The sequence below is a fragment of the Artemia franciscana genome, chromosome 11 (assembly GCF_032884065.1).
Source record: "Artemia franciscana chromosome 11, ASM3288406v1, whole genome shotgun sequence".
Taxonomy (NCBI): Eukaryota; Metazoa; Arthropoda; class Branchiopoda; order Anostraca; family Artemiidae; genus Artemia; species Artemia franciscana.
In genome coordinates this window covers 1,735,718-1,752,852 of record NC_088873.1, presented here as the reverse complement: position 1 = coordinate 1,752,852, position 17,135 = coordinate 1,735,718, and the positions used below count along the sequence as shown (strand labels likewise).

General features: G+C 35.4%; 1 protein-coding gene and 1 long non-coding RNA gene across 6 annotated transcripts in view; one reads left to right on the top strand and one right to left on the bottom strand.

Moving 5' to 3' along the window:
- Window positions 1-17,135, top strand: part of LOC136032672 (uncharacterized) — a 64,554-nt gene that overhangs the window by 9,505 nt on the left and 37,914 nt on the right. The window lies entirely within an intron of this gene.
- The window catches only part of LOC136032671 (protein SSUH2 homolog), a 285,984-nt gene that overhangs the window by 231,188 nt on the left and 37,661 nt on the right, over window positions 1-17,135 (bottom strand). The window contains exon 1 of one of the 5 annotated variants that reach the window (XM_065712964.1): window positions 13,646-13,717. The exons of the other annotated variants lie outside the window; for them this stretch is intronic. The gene's annotated coding sequence lies outside the window, so the exon portion shown is untranslated. Of the gene's footprint in view, window positions 1-13,645; window positions 13,718-17,135 lie in introns of those variants that run through there. 5 annotated transcript variants of the gene reach the window in all.

The following is a 17,135-nucleotide window of genomic DNA, read 5'->3' as shown; positions in this document are numbered from 1 at the left end:
AAACTACCTAATGGTCTCACTGATTGGAAACATGTATCAATGTTACGTTTACGCAATCGTTTAAGCATCTCCCCCAAAATAGGTATATAAGGCAAAGAACCGAAACTTTTAGGCATATTTAAATCTATACACTGCGAAACTCCAATAACCCTATTGTTATGTTTAATGCGTCTATATTTTATTATTTTATCAATGAATTTAATTGGGTAACTATTACAAAAAAATATCCCTCATATACAACAATTTAGAATCTAAAAACTCCTGGAAACGAATTCTGAAAACTCTATCAACCAGTGCAATCACAACCCCTCGTTTCACTGAAATAGGGTGGCACGAGTGAAAGTTCAAATACCTATCACTGTGTGTAGGCTTTCTATATATTGAGAACAGTAAATGGAAATCACTTTTAATCAATAGGATATCAAGAAAAGGTTGTTTGTCATTTTCTTCAAAATCCAGTGTAAATTTTATATTTTTATCAAAACTGTTTAAATGTTTATGGAAAAGGTCTAAGGACTCTAAACTGTGTTTCCAAATACAAGCCACATCGTCCGTGAATCTGCCCCAGAAACAAGGTGAGAGCCTAAAACTGTGTATAGTGGAGACTCCAATAGAGTCCATGAAGAGATTTGCCAACAAAGGAGAGAGAGTTGCCCCCATAGCCAAACCAAACACCTGTTTGTAAAATTTACCTCTAAAACCAAAATAAAGAGAATATTCATTTGCAAGGATAACCAACTTCATAAGGACTTCAATATCCAAACTAGCCATGGTTACATCTTGTATCAAATCAAAGTGCTTTTGTATTGTAATCCTTAATATATCTTCGCACTTTTTCAAATTTCCTCATTTTGCAACAGGTGACGAGAAAGTTGTTACAATGGGCCGGTGGGGACTCCTGTCTTATGAATTTTGGGTAGCCTATAGATCTTGGGCGCGGAACAACCTCTTGGATAAAATTTATTATAAAATTGTTGGGTAATGTTAAATTGTTTTTCAGCGACTTAAATTCGTTTATTATCGACTTTGTATATTTATCCATAGGATCGAAATCCAGTTTTTCGCAATTAGTGGTATTAGAAATAAATGTATTCATTTTACGATCGTAATCATCAATGTCCATAATTATAATAGTGTTGTTTTTGTCTGCTCTAGTGATAGTAAGAACCTTATCCTTTTTTAAAAGAGAAAGTATTTTAATTTCAATTTTTTGTGATATAATTTTTAATTTTTCTCATATTAAAAGTGTTTAGTTTCCTTACAATCTTGGCTCTAAGCTCCTGAGGAGCCTCGACTTTGTCAATAGAAGCCATAACTCCAGATTCTACCTTAGAAATTATTTTTGATTAAGAAATTGGTGTTGGAAAACAGCATTTAAAACCCTTCGACAAAACTGCCTCTTGTGACTACTAAGAGGTTTAGATGACAAATTCTTAGCGGCAGGACCCAGACAAAAACGAGGATAAACAATATCTGACTCCTGGAACTTCTCAAACATAAGTCTATTGAACTTGTCGGCCAAACGAATTTTGACAAATGGAAATCATGGTGAAAACATCTAACGACCATTTCCTTAATTCTCAGAAAAATGTCAGATGGAAGGTTATTCCTTAAATAGTTTTGGACAGAATTTAAGTCTTTGGACACATTAAAACGTCTTTGTTTTTGCTCAGAAGTCACGTGATTTAAAGCCGTGATGCTTAATTTGTTTTTTAATTTTGATTCATTTTCAGTGCCAAAATGGGTATCGATTCTAAAAGATTTAGGAATCACTGATTCCTTATTGTAATTTTTTAAGAAAATTTGCTGATTTAACAAGTTTGCATATTTTTTAACCAAATAAAAATAATAATTGACAGAAGCGGCTAATTATTGCCCGAACACTTGACGAATGAAAGTTCTTAAGCCGAACTGGCCAGCCATGACAACAAACAAGAGAGAGAAAAAACAAGAGCTAAGAGCTCATATGGCACTTGTGACGAGGCAAGAAGAGCTAAGAGTCAAGAGCTCATATGGTATGAGCTCTAACAAAATTCTAAGAGTCAATGGATTGATTTAAAAGGAAAATAGGAGGCTTAATGCCGGTCAGGATTTAAAATAAGAGCTCTGAGTCACGATGTCATTCTAAATATCAAAATTCATTAAGATCCCATCACCCACTCGTAGGTTATAAATGCCTCATTTGTTCTAATTTTTTCTCCCCCTTTAGCCCCCCAGATGGTCGAATCTGGAAAAACGACTTTATTAAGTTAATTTGTGCAGCTCCCTGACACACCTACCAATTTTCATCGTCCTATCACGTCCAGAAGCACCAAACTCGCCAAATCACTGAACGCCTCCCCCCCAACTCCCCCAAAGAGAGCGAATCCGGTACGGTTACGTCAATCACATATCAAGGACATTGGCTTATTCTATCCACCATGCTTCATCCCGATTCCTCCACTCCAAGTGTTTTCCAAGATTTCCCCCTCCAACTCCCCCCAATGTCAAAAGATCTGGTCGGGATTTGAAACAAGATCTCTAAGACATGAATTCATCCTAAATATCAAATTTCATTAAGATCTGATCACCTATTCATAAGATAAAAATACCCCAATTTTCAAGTTTTCCAAGAATTCCGGTTTCCCCCTCCAACTCCCCCCAATGTCACAGGATCTGGTCAGAATTTAAAATTAGAGCTATAAACCACAAGATCCTTCTAAATATCAAATTTCATTAAGATCTGGTCACCCTTTCGTATGTTACAAATACCTCATTTTTCCAAATTATCCCCCCCCCAGCTCCACCAAAGAGAGCAGATCCGGTCCGGTTATGTCAGTCACGTATCTTAGACAGGTTTTTATTCTTCCCTTCCAGTTTCATCCTGATCTCTCCACTTTAAGTATTTTCTAAGATTTCCGGTCCCCCACCCCCAACTGCCCCCGAATTACGCTGGATCCGGTTGAGATTTAAAATAAGAGATCTGAGTTACGAGGTCCTTCCAAATATGAGGTTTCATGAAGATCCGATCTCTCCCTCGTAAGCTAAAAATACGTCATTTTTTCTAATTTTTCAGAATTACCCTCCCCCCCCCCCCGATAGAGCAGATCCGTTCCAATTGTGTAAATCACATATCTATGACTTCTGCTTATTTTTCTCACCATGTTTCATCCCGATCCCTCCAATCTAAGGGTTTTCCATGATTTTAATTCCCCCCAAACTCCCTAAAAAATGTAACCAGATCCGGTCGAAATTTAAAATAAGAGCTTTGAGACACGATATCCTTCTAAATATCAAATTTCATCGAGATCCGATCACCCGTTCGTAAGTTAAAAATACCTCATTTTTTCTAATTTTTCAGAATTCCCCCTCCCAACTTCCCCGAAGAGAGCAAATCCGTTCCGGTTATGTCAATCAGGTATCTAGGACTTGAGCTTATTTTTCTCACTAAGTTTCATCCCGATCCCTCCCCTCTAAGTGTTTTCCAAAATTTTAGGTTTCCCCCTCCAAACTCAACCCATTGTCACCAGATCCGGTCAGGATTTAACATAACAAATCTGTGACACGATATCCTTCCAAACGTCAAATTTTATTAAGATCTGATCAACCGTTCGTAAGTTAAAAATACTTCATTTTTTCTATTTTTCCCGAATTAACGGGCCCCCACCGCCCCCTACTGATTTTTAAATCGGGAAAAAGACTATTTCTAATTTAATCTGGTCTTGTCTCTGATACGCCTGCCAAATTTCATCGTCCTAGCTTACCTGGAAGTGTCTAAAGTAGCAAAACTGGGACCGACAGACAGACCGACAGAATTTGCGATTGCTATATGTCACTTGTTTAATACCAAGTGTCATAAAAAACTGAAACGAAACTGCGGCCAGTAGAGAGAAAATAGATGAAAGAATAAAACAACGCGGATTGAATAAAACAACGTGGATTTGAATATCCTGTATATTTCAATAGTGCAAAGGAATATTTTCTTTATTTTGGTTTTAGAAGTGAATTTTACAAACAGGTGTTTGGTTTGGCTATGGGGGCATGTCTCTCTCCTTTGTTGGTATATCTCTTCATGGATTCTATTGAAGCCTCCGCTCTACACGGTTTTAGGCTCTCCCCTTGTTTCTGGGGCAGATTCATGGACGATAGCTGTTAATTTCTCGATTGAAATTGTTATGTTTTATCTTAAAAAATAAAGATATAAAAAGATTGGGCCACTTTCTTCACTTAGGCCTTCTACACAAAAAAGATGATGATCGCTCTTCGCTGCTAAAACCTTCTACCACCCAGCTCGATCATCCCAATATACTAGTCTTGAGTCAAACCTGTCGACAAAAATGGATACCCGCTGTATTTTGGTACTCCAAGGACGTTGCTGACACGTCCAGAATAGGTTTAATAGGGCAGGATCAGCTGTCACCCTTGACTCTTTTCTAGTAATGTTTGATCTAGTATCGAGGGCTGTTTTTTCTAAGTACATACGTTCCCTCCTTCCAAGAGCTTTTGAGTATTGTTCCCCCCATAATCCAGCCAACAAAACATACACAAATGCACATAGCAAGATCCGACTATCTTAACGTTGATACACCTGGGACAAAGTACTTGAAGAACAGCTTTGGCCGACATTGCACCTTGATTTGGATTGATCTTCCTGGGAACGTTTTCATAAATAGTTTCTCTGTCGACTCCATGAAAATAGACTTAACAGTCATTTAAGACTTCGTGGTGGAGCGATATAAAATTCCAACAGCAAATCAGAAACTCAAAAGTACCTGGCACCACATTTTATGAATAAAGACACATTATATTTAGTTTCTTCGCCGTGGAAAAATGACCGAAAAAACAATTCACGTGGAGGAGGAGGAGACGAGTACTATCAGCAGCTTTGATTCCACCAACATTTAATTGGGAATAAATATCATGTTCCAGTATCTATACATTTGTTTAATGTCTTCTTATTTACCTGGGGTAAGGATTGCCTCCTGGCCCCCTTTCAGCGTCAACAGTGAATATCGTATAAAATGATAAATTTCAAGAACTCCCCTGGAGAACCGTGAAAATGATGCCCTAAAGCGAATTTTTGAACTTTCGCAGCTGAGATATATTTTGGCAGCCTCCCTAGAATTTAACAGGAAAACTCATCAAATAGTTCCTAATAAAGAATTGAAAGTAAAGAGTGACTGTTGACTCCAAAATGCATAGGAATGCTGGTAGGTCTACCGACAGCAGAACTTTGCTTTCTCCGCCCTTCCCTACATTTTAATTTACCTTAAAAACAACTCTGCAGGAGTTTATGGTAGGGTTAAAACCGGAACAAATTCATCTAACGCTAGATGGCCCATATAAATTTTCCTTTCGACACTAACGCTAGTTTCCACTGTTATATGTTTCTCATTTTCATTTATGTCCACCCTTAAAAATCCTATCTATGACAGCGTCATCCTTCCCCTGAAAAAATATTGTCATGTTGAGACATCCCCACATCGAATTCTCATTTTCAAGATCATTTTCACTTGAGAAAAAGACAATGTTTCACAGGATTTTGGACACTAGCCTAAGTTGAACTTTTAGGCCATTGTCACTATTCTAGCTGGGAAAACATTTATCATGCTCCGTTAGAAAAGACCATTCGTCTCTACCATTGAAATGGCGGAAGATGACAAACGTAAACATAAAAGCCACTAATCAAATATGCATCATTAGAAATTTCACTCGCAATAGACTCCTGGCAAAGAGTCTGGACTGACAAGCCTAATGTGAAATATTTAGGTCCCCTTCCAAGACAATTTTTATAAGTCTTGTATCAAAAGATGATGGTGGTCAGAACTAAGTTATTATTTCTTTTAAAACCTGTCGTACAAAGTAAAAGATGGAGAATTAAGAAAGTGGAGAATTTGAACTGGGCTTGACGAGTGGTTCCTTGAGCCACGTCCCACCTAGGCATTTCTAAAATCTTTATATCCCCCTCGTTACATTTAAGTTTTGTTATTCAAATTTTACTTATTATCACGAGAAGGAAGCTCAAAAGGTCATTACCTTGATATCTCTTTTTGGGTCGTCCTCTAGGCATACTTTAGACTAATGAAAAATATCGTCTGAGCACAACATATTTTATACAATGTATTACGTCCTTGCAGGTGGAAAAAGTTTTCAAATTAATTTTGCCAAAAAAAAACAGTAGGAAAAACCAAGCAATTCCGTTTGTGAAGATGAAGCAAAAGAGGAAAATATGCATGTAGGATCGAAGTAATGATGAAACTAAAAGATTTGTAAACAATTTTGTACTTTGCCATAATAAAACAGCTTGTGGTGAAAAATTTTAAATAAAGAATGATGCGGCTCAATAGTAACGGAAACTCTACAGAATGGAACTTTGATGTCAATAGATATATCGAAAGAATCAGCTTATGCTGGTTCCAAATATTCCGAATTCATCAAGTTTATTTTTACCCATCAAATGCCACGAACCTGAGAAAATTTGCCGGATTTTCGAAAAAAAAGGAAACATCTGAATGAAACTACACCATCGTTTTCAGTGTATCAGAGAACCCCCAGTTTAGAGTTTTAAAACCCCCATCTTCAAAAATGTGGAATTTTGCATATTTTGCCAAAAGAAAGATCACGGAGGCATGTTTATTTGTTTGTGTTTTTTTCTCCCAGGGGTGACCGTATCGAACCAATGGACTTAGAATATAGGCAGACGGCTCATTGAAACGTAAATTGTGCGTGCCATTTTAAGCGACCAAATATATTGGAGAGTAGCTAGCCCCCCTCCCACATCCCTTTTCCCCAAACGCGTTCAATCAAAATTTTTAAATAGCCATATTGTTCAGCTTAGTTGTAGGGTTTAATAATTTGTCTTTAGAGATAACATGCCCCCCATAGCCCTTTGGGAAAGGTTTGTGGGCTATGAAATTAGCCAGTTGTTTACATATAGTACCTGATATTGAGAAGTATGCATATATTTTCTGGGTTTGGGGAGGGTGAATTTTTTGCTGGGAGGATTTGTCATGGACAGAATTTTCCATAGGAAGGGAATTTTCCAGGATATAGCTTTTCAGGGAAAATTTTACAACGGGGGAATTTGCCAGAATTCCTATACGAAGTTCTTTTTATTACTCTTACTTTCTGTTTGCCAACTCAATTTTACATATGGAAATGTTCATGGTAATTGTTTGGGGTAATTTTCACCGGGAATGAATTGTCTAGAGAATCTTTCCATGGAGAGGGAGCCAGATTTTCAGGCATTATTAAAAAAAAGATCAAAAATTAAACTTAAAAAATCATTTTTTTCAACTAATGGTAAGAAACAGTATTAATTTTTAAAATGAACAGAAATTATTACGCATTAAGTGGGGCCTGTCCTCTCCTCAATTCCTCACTCTTTAAGCTAAAGTTTTAATTTTTGTCCCAATACATTCAGAAAAACTCCTGAAAAACAAAGGTCGGTTAATTAGAACAATATGAAGCTTTTTTCAAAGTACACAAAAACTTTAGCATGAAGAGCGAGCTATTGCAAATGGGGAAGATCCCACTTAATGCGTAATAGATTTTGCACGTTTTAAGTTTTTGTGTTGTTAGTTACTTTCAGTTGAAGAAAGTTTATTTTTTCATTTCATTTCACTTAGGGACAATCTCATCAACGGACAACCTCATCAACGCCCCACTCTTTACCCTAAAGTTTGACTCTTTATCTTAACTCAACTTTTTAAAACATTAAAAATCTGCAGTGTAAAGAGCGGGGCGTTGATAAGGAAGTAGCCCCTTTCATATACGAAGTAATTTCTGTTCGTTTTAAGTTTTAATGTCGCTCCTTACTTTCAGTTAAAAAAACTTTTTTTCTTATTTAATTTCTGAACGTTCTCGAATCAATGCATGTTTTGATTTTGGCTCTCCGCAGAGGAATAACTAAAACGAAATTATCATATTTATTTTTTTGGCTAAGTGGGTTTCTCATTGTTTTGATCGAATGATTTTGAGAAAAAAGGAGCGGGAGGGGGGGAAGCCTAGTTGCCCTCCGATTTTTTGGTTTCTTAAAAAGGCAACTAGAACTTTTAATTTTTTACAAATGTTTTTATTAGTAAAAGGGATACGTAACTTATAAATTAGTTTACGTAACGTACTTTTGTATTCTCATGTTTTTATTATATATATGAGGGGGTTAACCCCCTCGTCAGTACCTCGCTCTTTACACTAAAGCTTAAATTTTGTCCTAATTCGTTAAGAATGACCCCTGAATCATAAAAGCCGTAGAATAAATAGTTGAAATTACTAAAAATACTTTAGCGTAAACAGTGATTTATTAAGAGGAGGTGAGCCCGTCATAAGCGTAATAATTTCTGTTCGTTTTAAGCTTTAATGTAGCTACTTACTTCCAGTTGAAATTTTTTTCATATTTATTTTTTCGTTTTTTTTTTAATAATGCTAGAAAATCCTGCGCTCCCTTCATGAAAATTTTCTTCCCCCGTGACAAATTCCTCAATGGAAAGTTCCCCCAACGTATTCTCCCAACTCTACTCAACCAACCCTCACCCCAAAAATCCCCTTGAAAACGTCTGTACACTTCCTAATACCCATTATTATATGTATGCACTGGTCAAAGTTTGTAACTTGTAGCCCCTCCCACGGGGACTGTGGGGGAATAAGTTATCCCCAAAGACATGGTTATGAGATTTTTCGATTACGCTGAAAAAAATGGCCAAACTGCGGAACCGGTATTATAAACTATTTATCGTCTACATAAATGAATCGATTTATTTCTATAATATCGAAAGGTTTGCAACTCACAGAAGGGAACGAAATTAATGAAACCAAATTTACTCTCTTAATTATTGATTCAACACCTGATAAATCTCACGTAGATTAATTGATTGTCACTATTCATCATGTTCATCCAAGTGGTATAAAAGATTTTTGGGATTTCTACTTATATTTTCTCATTCTGGTGAAAGCTTGGAGAAAGTTATTTTAAAATTCTTAAAACAATTTACCATAAGTCTCCTAATATAAACATAATTATGAGAATTTATTCTCATAATCGAATAAGCAATGCAAGCAGCAAAAGACCAAAGTAAAGTAATTGCAAAAGTAAAAAAAAATGCAAAAAATCGCAAAAGTCCAAAGTAAAGTCTGGTAAAAGTAATTGCCAGAATAAAAAGAAATGAAGATTCGCAATAGGCCAACAAAGATCAAAAAGCTTATCGTTACTTTATATAGAAAAAGAGCTATTAGATAACTCTATTAATTATGGCAAACTAATTGACGAGTTGGCAGAATTTAAAGTGAACTAAAAAGCAATTTGTTTAAGTGTTATCGTTTGTTTCAATAAAATAGGCTGTTCAATATAATAGTTTGTTTGTTCAATATAATAGTCTGTTTCAATTAATTTCTGTACATTTGTTTCATTTTTTCTCTTTTTTTTCTTGTAATCTGATCATTAAATAAAACTACATAGCCTACTACATGCTTTAAAACCAAACTACCAAACGCGAAGTATGTGTGATTACTGAAAAATTGGCCTAGAATTACAATATTGCCTAGGGCCTACTTTAGCCTTAGTTTGTAACTGAATGAAACCCCAAAATGAAGAGAAATTACAATGAAAGAGAAAATGAATGAAAATGAAGAGATGATATGAATGAAAATGAAGAGAAGAAAAAATGAAGAGAAATTACAATGAATAACCAAGTCAAACTAAAGATGGACAGAAACTAATTATGAAAACAATCTTTATTTTGAGTTATGTTTTTTTGCTTCTCATATCGTAAAAATGAAAGAAAAAAATCACCACCATAACCAAAATTACTGAAAAAACAAATAAATGTGGAAATACAATTTCATACATGTATTCATATTCAATACAAAAAGTTGTAATAATTTGGGATTTACTAAAGATAAAAAGTGAAAACATCTAAATATATTTTCTTTACTATTTTGTTGTGTGTTTATTTTTTAGTAGTATGCTGTGCTTAGTAAGTAGTGTGCTAAGTTTTGATTTAGTTCAATTTCCTACTCATGTGCCTTTACAGTGTTAACTTAATAGCCTTAGCCGTTCCTGAGACATCGCAGATGTCTGACATCGCAGATGTACTGCGATGCATCTGCAGACATCGCAGATGAACAAAGCTGCTGGATGCACATAGTGTCTTTTGATTGAATTCAACATCCCCAAACCATACGTCAACGTAATACATAGATTTTTTCCTGGGAAAAGGCAAAAACGCCATTTCGATAATCTGGTTACACATAATTTATTTGTTTACTTTTATATCCCCCTCAACTTCTTCTGAAATATTCAACTTAATACTCTTTTTCATTCCTATTATATGTCGTCAATGCCATTTTGACATCTAGATGCACTTTAACACTTTCGATTTAGTTTAATAGTAGTAGTAGAAGTAGTTGTTGTAGTGGTACTTTAGAAGTAGTAGTAGTAGTAGTAGTAGTAGTTAGTAATGGCAGTAGTAGTAGTTGCAGTAGTAGCAGTTATAGCAGTAGTAGAAGTAGTAGTGGCAATAGTAAAAGTAGTAGAAGTAGCAGTAGCTAGTTGCAGTCCCAAATTTATGTAATTAAGGTCACAAATAGTTGGAGTAGCAGTCGCAAGCAGCCACAAATGCAAGCAGCCACAATCTTAAATAATGACTTTGGCAGTAGTAGTAAAAGTAGTAGCATCATAAATAGTAGTTGTAGCACTGTTAGTAGTACTTTTGGAAGCATTAGCAGTTGCTGTAGTAGCCCTAAAAGGTTCAATTTAGTACCCTCAGTCGTTCCTGTAATGTTGCTGATACACTTTTTTGATAACCTTCACACATATAACTGCACTTTGATTGTTCAACATGAATCATCACCTCCCTGGAACTTTAACCTTAATGTCTTTAGCCATTCCAGATATGTTGCAAATATCTGTATCAAACAGTTCGTGGTAACGAACTGTAGTAAGTAGCGACCAAGCTCAATAGAAACCAAAACTCTAAAAAATGGAATTTTGAGAACAATAGCTACATCAAAAGAATCGCATTTTAATGCTTATTTTAAATATATAAGTTTCATCAAGTTTAGTCTTACGCTCCAAAAGTTACGAGCCTGAGAAAATTTGTGTTATTTTAGAAAATAGGGGGAACACCCCCTTAAAGTCATTGAATCTTAACAAAAATTACACCATCAGATTCAGCGTATCAGAGAACCCTACTGTAGAAGTTTCAAGCTCCTATCTACAAAACTGTGGAATTTCATATTTTTTGCCAGAAGGCAGATCACGGATGCGTGTTTATTTGTTTGTTTTTTTTTTGTTTTTTTTTCTTTTTCCCAGGGGTGATCGTATCGACCCATTTGTCCTAGAATGTTGCAAGAGGGCTCATTATAACGGAAATGAAAAGTTCTAGTGCCCTTTTTAAAAAATTGGAGGGCACTAGGCCCCCTCCCACGCTAATTATTTTCCCAAATTCAACGGATCAAAATTCTGAGATAGCCATTTTATTCAGCGTAGTCAAAACACCTTATAACTATGTCTTTGGGGACGACTTACTCCTCCACAGTCCCCGCGGGAGGGGCTACAAGCTACAAACTTTGACCAGTGCTTACATATAGTAATGGTTATTGGGAAGTGTTCAGGTGTTTTCAGGAGGATTTTTTGGTTGGGGGGAGGGGTTGAAAAGAGGGGGATATACTGGGGGAACTTTCCATCGAGGAATTTGTCATGGGGGAAGAAAATTTCCATGAAGGGAGCGCAGGATTTACTAGCATTATTTTGAAAAAAAAACAATGAAAATATAAATAGGAAAAAGTTTTTTTTCAGGTGGAAGTAAGGAGCAGCATTAAAACTTAAAACGAACAGAAATTTTTACCCATATGAGGGGCTCACCTCCTCCTAATACCTCGCTCTTTGCGCTAAAGTATTTTTAGTAATGTCAACTATTTATTCTACGGCTTTTGTGATTCAGGGGTCATTCTTAATGAATTGGGCCAAAATTTAAGATTTAGTGTAAAGAGAGAGGTACTGACGAGGGGGCGAACCCTCTCATATGTGTAATAAAAACATGAGAATAAAAAATTCTTTACGTAAGCTAGTTTATAAGTTACGTATATCATTTACTAATAAAAAGATTCGTAAAAAATTAAAAGTTCTAGTTGCCTTTTTTATTAACCAAAAAATTGGAGGGCAACTAGGCTTCCTCATCCGCTTTTTTTTTTTTCTCAAAATCATTCGATCAAAATTATGAGAAAGCCATTTAGCCAAAAAAAAAAAATGCAAATTTCGTTTTAATTATTTTTCTGCGGAGAGCCAAAATTAAAACATGCATTGATTCAAAAGCGTTCAGAAATTAAATAAAAAAAACAAGTTTTTTCAACTGAAAGTAAGGAGCGACATTAAAACTTAAAACGAACAGAAATTACTTCGTATATGAAAGGGGCTGCTTCCTCATCAACGCCCCGCTCTTTACGCTAAAGTTTTTTACTGTTTTAAAAAGAAGAGTTGAGAGAAAGAGTCAAACTATATACGAAGTAATTTCTGTTCGTTTTAAGTTTTAATGTCGCTTCTTACTTTCAGTTGAAAAAACTTGTTTTTTTTTATTTAATTTTTAATAAAACATACCCCTCAACATGCCCTGAAAACTTCAGCTCAAAACCTTGATCTGTTCCATAGATATCGTAAATCTTTTAAAACAAACTTGGATGCACAAAGTGCATTTTGACTTAGTTCACAATTTTTAATAGGAACCTCTGAGAGTTGGTATTTGAATATCGCATATACCATCTTTTGAAAATCTGGTACACATAGTACCATTTGAGTTAGGTGACATTAGCTTGACAATCCCTGAATAATAAAACCTAATATTCTATTTTGTTCCTGAGACATTGAATCAGTTATATTTTAGTACAACTATTCAACTAAGCCTGTTCGATTAAGTTGAATAGTTGCATTAGAAGTAGTAATAATAGTAGCCTTGAAAGTTTCAACTTAAAATGCCGTCAGTCGTTTTTGAGATAGTGCTGAGACGCCCTATGGACAACCAGCGCACAAAAAGTGCCTTTTGATTTAGTTTTAAAGTGACATAAACTTTCCCTAAAACTTTCTACTTCCCACCCTATTCCGATTCTAGGATATCACGCCTATGCCATTTTGACAAGCTGGATTTGCTTAAACTGTTTTGGTATAGTTCAATAGTAGCTGAAATCGTAGCAGTAATTGCAGTAGTATTAGCAGTAGGAGTGGAAGTAATAGTATTTATATCTTTATAATAGTATTTATATATATCAAAAATAGTATTTATATCTTACCTTTTTTTGGTTCAACATCCCCTCAACATGCGCTAGAAGTTTCAAGTCAATGCTCTAAGCTGCTCCTAGGATACGTCTTTTTGATAACCTGCATCGACATAGTTAGTTCCTCATTAGTTTAACATCCCCTAAGTATTACCTGGAAGTTTCATCTTAATACCGTTAGACTCAGCAGTAGCCTTTTTTCGTAGTAACAGTAGTAGTAACAAATAGTGACGAAGACCACACTGCCTTTCCATAACAACAAATACAAAGTAGAAACAATAGGGAAAAATCTTTTTAAGACAGTGGAAATCAGTTCCGTGAATATTCCGGCCCTATGTCCAAGGGCCGTCTTCAGCACAATACGAAAACGAGAGAGAAAATATGTATATATAAATAAACTTACATTAAATTGTGAGAATTAAAACTAATAATGTTTTTTAAAAAACTTTAAAAACAGCCCTAGCATCCTTACTTCAACGAAGTTCAACCAGGACTGCCAAAAAGCATAAAGTGAGAATATAAAATCCATTCAAACTAAAGAGAACAAAGTGATTAAATGCAATTTCTCAGAGCCAACCTTGCATTCTTAGCAGCCTGTCTCAAAAGCCTTTTCGTAGCTGGTTCAATATTATTATAAATCGGTTTAGTAAAATATTTTGTTATGTCATTTTTAATTAAATTTGAGTATAAAGAATTTAATGAGTATTCTCCGAAGTCCCTGTTCAAAGAAATATTATTATTTATTTTGAGACTAATTTCGATTGATTCTCGAACCACCTGTTTTATCCCCAAATCATTACTGATTAGTGATGATTTTTCAAAAAGTATCGTGTGGGACGGATTATTAAATATATGCCAACCTAAAGCAGAATCAAATGAGTTGTTGGAACTATTTGAAATTAATGCCTTGTCTATGTCTTTTTTATGCTGTTGTAACCGTTTTTCTAGATTCTGATGGGTCCTGCCGACATAGTAATTTCCACAATCACAGGGTATTTGATAGACCCCTCTTTGGCGAGTAACTGGGGTCTTATCTTTACCGGAATTTAAGAAATTAATGATTTTAAAATTATTAGTAAAAACTACGTACAGATTTTTTTTGTGCAAATATTTTTTAATTTTGTTGTTATTTTTGGGATTTACGGAAGATAGACAATATTTGAGGGCTTATCAATAGCCTCACATTGTGAAATATCATCTTCGAATTTACAGAAATGTCTTTTTATTCTACGGTTAATTATGTTATTGACAAAAGGAATGAGGTATCCATTACCAAAAAGAATATCTCTGATAAAGTTTATTTCTGCACTTATTTACGAATCGGAGCAAATATTCAGGGCACTATCAATGAGGGAAGTTACAACTGCTCTTTTAACTTGTGGGGGGGTGATTTGAATTAAATTGAAGATATCTATTGTTTTGTGTTGGCTTTCGATAGATAGTAAAATCCAGTTTATCAGCATTACGAATAACTAACACATCTAAAAACGGTAGTTTATTTTCAATTTCAACTTCTAGGGTGAACTGCAAATTTCGGTCATAAGTGTTAAGATGATCTAAGAAGCCCTGAAGTTCAGCTTCCCCATAATTCCAAAGTGAAATTACATCATCCATATAACGACCCCCAAATCCTGTGGCAAATATAGTTTCCTCTCTAGAGTCCGCTTTGCATAAACACTACCCATCTGTTTCTAACCCTGATGAAGTTAGATCTGGTCTTGTAAATATCCTTTATAACAGCCAAAAAAAGGTTAAGCCTCCTACCACTTTCACACCGAAAAATTTGCACTACATAAAAATACACGACATAAAAATACTATCTAATCTCCGAAAAGATCCTTGTATTATAATAACTAAAGCAGACAAAAGCAATTCATTTGTTGTCATGAATAGGACAGACTATGACAACAAAATTCTTTCGCTTTTAAATGACACAATTACATACAAAGCAATAACTCATGATCCTACTGATCAGTTTGTTAATAATATTATAAGTGAATTACAGCAGCTAAAACAAAATGGTAAAATCACCCCACAATTATAAAATAAAATTTTTCCCCGTGGTAGTTTCTGTCCCAAACTCTACGGTTTACCAAAAATACATAAACAGGGTATTCCCTTAAGACATATCGTAGCGTGTACTAAAGCCCCCGCTGCCAATACTGGGAAATGGCTTTGCACAGCTTTCAAACTTTTATTGTATTCCCAAAATTCCTATATTCGTAATTCGGCAGATTTGGTTGAAAAACTTAGTAACACAAGTATTTCAGAAAACACAATAGTTCGTAGTTTTGACATTGTTTCCATGTATACAAATATAGATGTGACTATTTCTGAAGAATTATTAAAAAACAAAATAGAACAAAATTACCACTTAATCGAGGTTTCAGCGACGGGAATTGATTGTGAAGTTTTAATGACTCTAGTTAAAATTTGTAATAAGTTTTCTATGTATTTTCAATTTCGCGATTCTTTTTACCAGCCAAAAAATGGGTTACCCATGGGGGCACCTTTATCCGGGCTACTGGCAAATATTTATGTCGAGAACCTTGAAAATTGGACATTAAATTCTTATTTTTCAAAACACGTCTATTGGGATCGTTATATGGATGACGTAATTTCACTTTCGAATTATGGGGAAGCTGAACTTCGGGGCTTCTTAGATCATCTTGACACTTATGGCCGAAATAGAGATATTTACAAGACCACATCTAATTTCATCAGGGTTAGAAACAGATGGATAGTGTTTATGCAAAGCGGACTATAGAGAGGAAACTATATTTGCCACAGGATTTGGGGGTCGTTACATGGATGATGTAATTTCACTTTGGAATTATGGGGAAGCTGAACTTCGGGGCTTCTTAGATCATCTTAACACTTATGACCGAAATTTGCAGTTCACCCTAGCTTTTGTCTGCTTTAGTTATTATAATACAAGGATCTTTTCGGAGATTAGATAGTATTTTTATGTCGTGTATTTTTATGTAGTGCGAATTTTTCGGTGTGAAAGTGGTAGGAGGCTTAACCTTTTTTTGGCTGTTATAAAGGATATTTACAAGACCAGATCTAACTTCATCAGGGTTAGAAACAGATGGATAGTGTTTATGCAAAGCGGACTATAGAGAGGAAACTATATTTGCCACAGGATTTGGGGGTCGTTACATGGATGATGTAATTTCACTTTGGAATTATGGGGAAGCTGAACTTCGGGGCTTCTTAGATCATCTTAACACTTATGACCGAAATTTGCAGTTCACCCTAGCTTTTGTCTGCTTTAGTTATTATAATACAAGGATCTTTTCGGAGATTAGATAGTATTTTTATGTCGTGTATTTTTATGTAGTGCAAATTTTTCGGTGTGAAAGTGGTAGGAGGCTTAACTTTTTTTGGCTGTTATAAAGGATATTTACAAGACTAGATCTAACTTCATCTGGGTTAGGAACAGATGGATATTTGTTTATGCAAAGCGGACTCTAGAGAGGAAGCTATATTTGCCACAGGATTTGGGGGTCGTTATATGGATGATGTAATTTCACTTTGGAATTATGGGGAAGCTGAACTTCGGGGCTTCTTAGATCATTAAGTTTACTTTGGTTTTTATATAATAGGGTTTGGGTGTTACATGATAGGGTTAGTTAGAATCCATTAGTCAAGCGGGGACGTCCCGGTTGTAACTGAGGGGAACACACACAAGGGTGCTACGTAATGACGGTACGCACGTGGGATGTGATGCAATCTTGCTTGACTTGATAGATCTATTAGGGGCGACCTAATCTTATGTGACATGGTAGATTTACTGGAAATGGCGTGATGTCAGTGCAGACGTGACTGTTACGCAATGACAGCGCAAACTGGGATACTACTTAATGAAGGTGCACACACGTCAGATGCCG